Below are 8929 nucleotides of genomic sequence, written 5' to 3' on the forward strand. Positions count from 1 at the left end.
AATGAGATGTTTAAGACACCATCGTTCTGTCTCTATGTAGATGAAGGGAAATAATCGATTGCTGAAGGTCCAAAGGTGTTGTGATAAACAAATAAACATATTAGTGACATATTTGTGATAAACATATTAGGCAGGATAATCACATATGTTAACTTGACTGCCCACACTGTATTTATTTATGGTTATTTGTTAAATCGAGTACTGTTAGACATGAAACAGGAAGTGTTTAACATAAATGGACGACGAAAGGGGTACTCACCATTGTAGCTCCTGCTGGTCAATGATACGAGCCTCTTCTTGCAGTGGAAAACATACAGCCAACAAACACCGTGGAACCTAAAGGAAGGAAATTAAACATTAACATTTAGCCTCAACCAACATTCACAGATACAACGCAACGCAAACTACACAAACATAAATCTTTTAAAACACAATGAGTTGTACTTACCGTGTACGCTCTAGACGGTCCACTTGCAAGCAGAAAATAAAGATATTTCTGTTGATAATCGTCGTGTTTGTATCCGTTGTCTCGCTCAAGGCCATTGCGCCCACAGATTTGAATTTTGGCCAGAGTTCAGCCTATTGACGTCATTTCCGCGGTGTAATACCCGCATATCTGAAACGGCAAAGTTAAGAGTAGAGTTAAATAAAGTTTTTAATCAACGCAATAATTTACAAACGTTGACCAGTCGAAATAATCGTCGAAATTTGGCGTCTGTGGCTGGAAGCAGACGCCGAGTTCGACGTTCCTCCCAAATGCCACACTGCCTCGCTTTTCAGGCCAACAAAAAAACATATTTTTCAAAACAATGAGTTGTAATTACCTTGTACGCTCTAGACGGTCAAGTTGCAAGCTGAAAACAAAAATATTTGTCTTGTTAGTCGTCGTGTTACTAACCGCTGTGTCTTGTTTGCCAGCATTGCCGCTTTCCTACTTCCTGTTGCAAGCCACGCCCACGGATTATAATTTTGCCATGAGTTCCGCCTATTGACGTCATGTCCGCGTCGCATGACTGCGACGTAATATTATCTAAAACTGTTTGTGCGGCATGGTGTTGTTCTGTGCGGTATTGCGTTATTCTGTGCGGCGTCGTGTTGTTCTGTGCGGCGTCGTGTTGTTCAGTGCGGCATGTTGTTGTTCAGTGCGGCATGTTGTTGTTCAGTGCGGCATGGTGTTGTTCAGTGCGGCATGGTGTTGTTAAGTGCGGCATGGTGTTGTTCAGTGCGGCATGGTGTTGTTCAGTGCGGCATGGTGTTGTTCAGTGCGGGATGGTGTTGTTCAGTGCGGCATGGTGTTGTTCAGTGCGGCATGGTGTTGTTCAGTGCGGCATGGTGTTGTTCAGTGCGGCATGGTGTTGTTCAGTGCGGCATAATATTGTTCAGTGCGGCGTAATGTTGTTCAGTGGGGCATGGTGTTGTTCAGTGCGGCATGGTGTTGTTCAGTGCGACATGATGTTGTTCAGTGCGGCATAATGTTGTTCAGTGCGGCATAATGTTGTTCAGTGCGGCATAATGTTGTTCAGTGCGGGATGGTGTTGTTCAGTGCGGCATGGTGTTGTTCAGTGCGGCATGGTGTTGTTCAGTGCGGCATGGTGTTGTTCAGTGCGGCATGGTGTTGTTCAGTGCGGCATGGTGTTGTTCAGTGCGGCATGGTGTTGTTCAGTGCGGCATGGTGTTGTTCAGTGCGGCATGGTGTTGTTCAGTGCGGCATGGTGTTGTTCAGTGCGGCATGGTGTTCAGTGCGGCATAATGTTGTTCAGTGCGGCATAATGTTGTTCAGTGCGGCATGGTGTTGTTCAGTGCGGCATAATGTTGTTCAGTGCGGCATAATGTTGTTCAGTGCGGTATATTGTTGTTCAGTGGGGCATAATGTTGTTCAGTGCGGCATGGTGTTGTTCAGTGCGGGATGGTGTTGTTCAGTGCGGGATGGTGTTGTTCAGTGCGGCATGGTGTTGTTCAGTGCGGCATGGTGTTGTTCAGTGCGGCATGGTGTTGTTCAGTGCGGCATGGTGTTGTTCAGTGCGGCATGGTGTTGTTCAGTGCGGCATGGTGTTGTTCAGTGCGGCATGGTGTTGTTCAGTGCGGCATGGTGTAGTTCAGTGCGGCATGGTGTTGTTCAGTGCGGCATGGTGTAGTTCAGTGCGGCATGGTGTTGTTCAGTGCGGGATGGTGTTGTTCAGTGCGGCATGGTGTTGTTCAGTGCGGCATGGTGTTGTTCAGTGCGACATGATGTTGTTCAGTGCGGCATAATGTTGTTCAGTGCGGCATAATGTTGTTCAGTGCGGCATAATGTTGTTCAGTGCGGCATGGTGTTGTTTAGTGCGGGATGGTGTTGTTCAGTGCGGCATGGTGTTGTTCAGTGCGGCATGGTGTTGTTCAGTGCGGCATGGTGTTGTTCAGTGCGGCATGGTGTTGTTCAGTGCGGCAGGGTGTTGTTCAGTGCGGCATGGTGTTGTTCAGTGCGGCGTCGTGTTGTTCAGTGCGGCGTCGTGTTGTTCAGTGCAGCATGGTGTTGTTCAGTGCGGAATGGTGTTGTTCAGTGCGGCATGGTGTTGTTCAGTGCGGCATGGTGTTGTTAAGTGCGGCATGGTGTTGTTCAGTGCGGCGTAATGTTGTTCAGTGGGGCATGGTGTTGTTCAGTGCGGCATGGTGTTGTTCAGTGCGGCATGGTGTTGTTCAGTGCGGCATGGTGCTGTTCAGTGCGGCATGGTGCTGTTCAGTGCGGCATGGTGCTGTTCAGTGCGGCATGGTGTTGTTCAGTGCGGCATGGTGTTGTTCAGTGCGGCATGGTGTTGTTCAGTGCGGCATGGTGTTGTTCAGTGCGGCATGGTGTTGTTCAGTGCGGCATGGTGTTGTTCAGTGCGGCATGGTGTTGTTCAGTGCGGCATGGTGTTGTTCAGTGCGGCATAATGTTGTTCAGTGCGGCATAATGTTGTTCAGTGCGGCATAATGTTGTTCAGTGCGGCATAATGTTGTTCAGTGCGGCATAATGTTGTTCAGTGCGGCATAATGTTGTTCAGTGCGGGATGGTGTTGTTCAGTGCGGCATGGTGTTGTTCAGTGCGGCATGGTGTTGTTCAGTGCGGCATGGTGTTGTTCAGTGCGGCATGGTGTTGTTCAGTGCGGCATGGTGTTGTTCAGTGCGGCATGGTGTTGTTCAGTGCGGCATGGTGTTGTTCAGTGCGGCATGGTGTTGTTCAGTGCGGGATGGTGTTGTTCAGTGCGGGATGGTGTTGTTCAGTGCGGCATGGTGTTCAGTGCGGCATAATGTTGTTCAGTGCGGCATAATGTTGTTCAGTGCGGCATGGTGTTGTTCAGTGCGGCATAATGTTGTTCAGTACGGCATAATGTTGTTCAGTGCGGTATAATGTTGTTCAGTGCTGCATGGTGTTGTTCAGTGCTGCATGGTGTTGTTCAGTGCGGCATGGTGTTGTTCAGTGCGGCATGGTGTTGTTCAGTGCGGCATGGTGTTGTTCAGTGCGGCATGGTGTTGTTCAGTGCGGCATGGTGTTGTTCAGTGCGGCATGGTGTTGTTCAGTGCGGCATGGTGTTGTTCAGTGCGGCATGGTGTTGTTCAGTGCGGCATGGTGTTGTTCAGTGCGGCATGGTGTTGTTCAGTGCGGCATGGTGTTGTTCAGTGCGGCATGGTGTTGTTCAGTGCGGCATGGTGTTGTTCAGTGCGGGATGGTGTTGTTCAGTGCGGCATGGTGTTGTTCAGTGCGGCATGGTGTTGTTCAGTGCGACATGGTGTTGTTCAGTGCGGCATAATGTTGTTCAGTGCGGCATAATGTTGTTCAGTGCGGCATAATGTTGTTCAGTGCGGCATGGTGTTGTTTAGTGTGGGATGGTGTTGTTCAGTGCGGCATGGTGTTGTTCAGTGCGGCATGGTGTTGTTCAGTGCGGCATGGTGTTGTTCAGTGCGGCATGGTGTTGTTCAGTGCGGCATGGTGTTGTTCAGTGCGGCATGGTGTTGTTCAGTGCGGCATGGTGTTGTTCAGTGCGGCATGGTGTTGTTCAGTGCGGCATGGTGTTTTTCAGTGCGGCATAATGTTGTTCAGTGCGGCATAATGTTGTTCAGTGCGGCATAATGTTGTTCAGTGCGGCATGGTGTTGTTCAGTGCGGCATGGTGTTGTTCAGTGCGGCATGGTGTTGTTCAGTGCGGCATGGTGTTGTTCAGTGCGGCATGGTGTTGTTCAGTGCGGCATGGTGTTGTTCAGTGCGGCATGGTGTTGTTCAGTGCGGGATGGTGTTGTTCAGTGCGGGATGGTGTTGTTCAGTGCGGGATGGTGTTGTTCAGTGCGGCATGGTGTTCAGTGCGGCATAATGTTGTTCAGTGCGGCATGGTGTTGTTCAGTGCGGCATGGTGTTGTTCAGTGCGGCATAATGTTGTTCAGTGCGGCATAATGTTGTTCAGTGCGGCACCTAGCACCTAGAAGGTAAATAAATAGGAAGGAAGGACTCACCGGTGACGTCGTCGCCCACGTCCAAGCGTTGTACTTTGTATTTTCATCCTTCTGACAGTGGAAAACATATATAGCCAACAAACACCGTGGAACCTAAACGAATGAAAGAAAACTATCATTTGGCCACAACCAACATTCACAGATACAACACAATGTGACGTGCGGTGTTGAGGTTAAAGGTTGAGTGAAGGGCCCTCGTTTTAAACTACTTTTTTGAAAAGGAGTGGGAACAAGTAAGACGTATTTAATTTATTTATTGGGAAGTAGTAAGACTTATTAAATTTATTTAATCTACTTTTCTTCCCAGGCAAAATTTGACGTGCTGCAATTCCAAATTTCCAAAGTGAATGAAGGAATGAAATCCTTTAAATTATGATTTTGTATAAATACTAGGCATAAACACAAAATCTACGGCACAAAATGGGCAGACTTTACTTGTTTGAAAAGGACTGGTTACAAGACAGACTTTTTTAATTTATTTAATGGGAAGAAGACTTATTTAGTTTAATTGATCTATTTTTGTTCCCTGGCAAAATTCGATTTGCTGCAATTCCAAATTTCCAAAGTGAATGAAGGAATGAAGTCGTTTAAATTATGATTTTGTATAAATACTAGGCATAGACACAAAATCTACGGCACAAAACGGGCAGACTTTACTTGTTTGAAGAGGACTGGTTGCAAGACAGACTTTTCTGATTTATTTAATGGGAAGAAGACTTATTTAGTTTATTTAATCTCTTTTTGTTGCCTGGCAAAATTGGATTTGCTGAAATTGTATTTTGCCAAATCTTGACTTGAGACCTGATAGGAAGTATTAAACGCTCAGTTAAATCGATACAAGTTGGTAATAAGAGCGAGTAATGTTGGTTGAAGCGATGAATGAAGGTTAAAAGCAATTTAAATTATGACTTTGTCTAAATACTAGATATTAACAGACCATCTACTGCGCAAAATGGGCAGAGTTTACTTGTTTGAGAAGGAGTGGCTTATTTAAGTCTAAGATTTATTTAATCTGTTTGTTCCCAGGCAAAATTGGATGTGATGCAATTCCAAATTTCACCACATGATGGTGCCAAATTTTGACTTCATAGGACATATTCAACACTTAACTATTATGTTCAAGGTAATCAGATTTGTTTATTATTCTAATGGCCTTTTCAAAACTATTCTGGATTACTACTTTGGATCTATTCTACATTACTTGGCAACAACATACTCTGTAACAGATTAGGCAGTATAATCACATATGTTAACTTGAGAGTGCCCACACTCAATCTACTTATCGTGATGTGTTAAATCAATTACTGTTAGACATTATTATTCTGATAATCTACCAAATCTTTGAATTGAAGAATTTGTGATTTAATTAATAGCTTGTTGTTATGTTCAGGGTAATCAGACTTGTATATAATTCTAATGGCCTTCTTTTGAAAACTATTCTGAATTACAACTTTGGATCTTATATTACTTTGCAACAATATACTCGGTGACAGATTAGGCAGTATAATCACATATGTTAACTTCAGTGCCCACACTGTATTTATTTATGGTTATTTGTTAAATCAAGTACTGTTAGACATGAAATAGGAAGTGTTTAACATAAATGTTATGGCTACTCACCGTTGTAGCTCGCTCCTGGTCAATGATACGAGCCTCTTCTTGCAGTGGAAAACTTGCAGCCAACAAACACCGTGGAACCTAAAGGAATGAAATTAAACATTAACATTTCGCCTGGACCAATATTCACACGTACAACGCAACGCGGCTACACTTCTGCTAGCGCCTCAGCTACACGTTGCTATTACAAACGTAAATCTCTTTAAACACAATGAGTGTTACTTACCGTGTACGCTGTAGACGGTCCAGTTGCAAGCAGAAAATAAAGATATTTCTGTTGATATTCGTCGTTGCTCAGTGGCTCACGGCCATCGCGCCAACAGATTTGAATTTTGGTGGAAGGTCAGCCAATTACGTCATATCCGCGGCACATGACTGCGACGTAATACCCGCTTATCTGAAACGGCAGTTAAAAGTAGAGTTACATCAAGTTTTCTTTTTTAATCAACGCAATCATTTACAACCGTTGACCAGAAAGAATCGTCGAAATTCGACGTTCCCCCCAAACGCCACACTCACTCGCTTTTCAGGGCAACAAAAGTACTTCTTTTTAAAAACGATGAGTTGTACTTACCGTGTACGCTCTGGACGGTCCAGTTGCAAGCAGAAAATAAAAATATTTCTCTCGTTAGTCGTATGTTACCATCCGCTGTGTCTTTGTCAACATCGCCATTTTCCTACTTCCTGTTGCGAGCCACGCCCACGGATTTAAATTCTGGCGGAAGAGCCCGCCCATTGGCGTCGTTTTCGCGTATAGCAAATCCGATTGGTTGGGAAGGGGGCGCGGTTATGCAGCCGAGGGGTCCTGTGATCGGTGGGATGTAAAGTAGGCGTCGACGTCACGTCCGCGTCACGTGACCACGACGTGGCAGACGTCATATAGCAACCGCTGTTTTGTTTAGTAGACTTACAGTTGTTATGCATTGACATAATGGCGCACACTCTGAATAGATTTAAATAAATTAAATAATTCTTCTGCCCACTCCCTTTTAAACAAGTTAACTCTCCCCGCGGATTTGAATTCCGGCGGAAGTTCTTACAGTTGTTATGCGTTGACATAATGGCGCACTGGTTAGCATGTCCACCTCTTAAGCATGATGTTGCGGGTTCGACGCCTGATCAATGTTAGCATGGAGTGAGCTGAAGTGCATGGCGCTGAAGATTTGAATCTTTGAAATGCGCTGAGGTCTGACGTATCAGGCAGAATGGTTTGCCATCACGTTCAACAAAAAATAGAAACTTTCCCACTCTGATAAAAACGTCCTGTGTTCATCTACATATTTTCGTTTTGCTGTGCATCTTTTCCCTGCCATTTCGAGAGCCCAATTGACACTAATAGTTTACTGGAATGTGTTTGCCCATCCTACTTTGTGGAATTTCACCACATGCGCTTTTGACGAAAATACTAAATTGAACTCAAGTGAAGCCAACACGCACAACCCCCCCCCCACACACACACACACACACACACACACACCTACACACACACACACAAATGTTGATATGAACATAAAAGAGCCGCATGCGGTTCGGGAGTTGCGGCTTGGCCCAACCTGTACTATACAACTTTATTTGTGTAAAATTTTCACAACAGCTGTCACACAAACAAAGCGGGAAAAACCGAAGACGTGCGTGTTCCGCCCACGCTGGATTTATTTGCACCTTTGAAAAGACACCGTATTGCCGCAGATGTGGCAAAGAGTACTTTTGGGCATCTGAGACGGAAGGATGTCCAAAGCATCACGTCACCTGCTCTGGTAGGAATGGTGGTGGGACGTTGAGGTCAACCGCTTTGGGGTTGGCTGAATCTTTGGTCGCAGGATGCCACACACTTGAAGACAGAAGCAGAAAAGCAGAGCTAAATGCAAAATGTACTCACCGGTGACTCCAATTTTTTCCCCCCCTGAAGAAATGGATGGACGGGTGGCCCCGGCTGGCCGGTGGGACTCTTGTTATTCTGACCCTTTTTAGTGCGCGTTTGGGGCAACAACCGTTTTTTGTGGCGCTCTCTTCTGGTTCAAGAGTGCCCTGCATGTGAATTTGCCTTTCCTGCCTTCTGATTGGATGAGCGCCGGTGTGACGCGGTGCCTCTGTCACCGTGGCGGGGGGTATACGTCGGCATCGGAGCGTCTGCCAACGTCTGAGACCGGCTGGCAGTGTATCGGAGGTGTCGAGTGCGGTGCCGCTGGAGCTCACTCACCAGCTGGTGTTAGGGCCACAGAATGAAGGCCAAGGAGAAGACTAGAAAGAGAAACAGAAACTTCTCCTCCAATTGTTTGATTTGTCTCTTGTGAGCTTCGATGAATTCTTTCAGCTCTTTGTTCCTCTAGGACGGACAAATGGAAAGTAGCCTTCAAAAGCCAGTAAGCGTGCAAGTAAGTGCCGGGCTGGCTTTGGGCCCTTACCTGTTGCGCGCTGTGCAGCAGATCCATTCTCTCTTGGAGGATGCAAGCGTCGCGCTCCCTCAACTCCCACATCAGGGCTCGCTTCCATTGGTCCACGGCGCTCCTAAGCTCTTGTCTCTGATCCGCCGTCAGCACGTCATTCACGCCAGCGTGGCTGGCTTTTTCGCCGTCCGTGGCGGGGCAGTCCCGCTGCGGTAGCGCCTCGTACAACATGGCCTCCAGCTCCATGATCCTCTGGGCCGCAATCCTCGTCCATCAGTAGTCCGGCGGGAGATTTGAGGGCGGCTTACCTTATGAGCCTGGTCCATGGAACGCTTCCTGAAGTCCAACTCTTCATCCAGGTAGCCCTTCTGGTTGCAGAACATATCCTAGCACAGCTCAAGGTCAGAATTGTTGGGGCACATTGCCCCGAGTTCCCCTTGGCTGATGTCGCGTGTCTGTCTA

The 8929-nt window shown here is 46.6% G+C and overlaps 1 long non-coding RNA gene across 1 annotated transcript; it reads right to left on the reverse strand.

Annotated features, from left to right (window-relative positions):
* Positions 1 to 453: 453 nt before the first annotated feature.
* LOC125983442 (uncharacterized) lies at positions 454 to 7172 on the reverse strand. Its single transcript, XR_007486701.2, has 6 exons — positions 6655 to 7172; positions 6307 to 6477; positions 6084 to 6161; positions 4464 to 4556; positions 825 to 854; positions 454 to 616 (listed from the first exon to the last, which is right to left on the reverse strand). It is a non-coding gene; the product is annotated as an uncharacterized lncRNA (long non-coding RNA).
* Positions 7173 to 8929: the final 1757 nt, after the last annotated feature.

This window comes from Syngnathus scovelli, chromosome 16, assembly GCF_024217435.2.
Source record: "Syngnathus scovelli strain Florida chromosome 16, RoL_Ssco_1.2, whole genome shotgun sequence".
Taxonomy (NCBI): domain Eukaryota; kingdom Metazoa; phylum Chordata; class Actinopteri; order Syngnathiformes; family Syngnathidae; genus Syngnathus; species Syngnathus scovelli.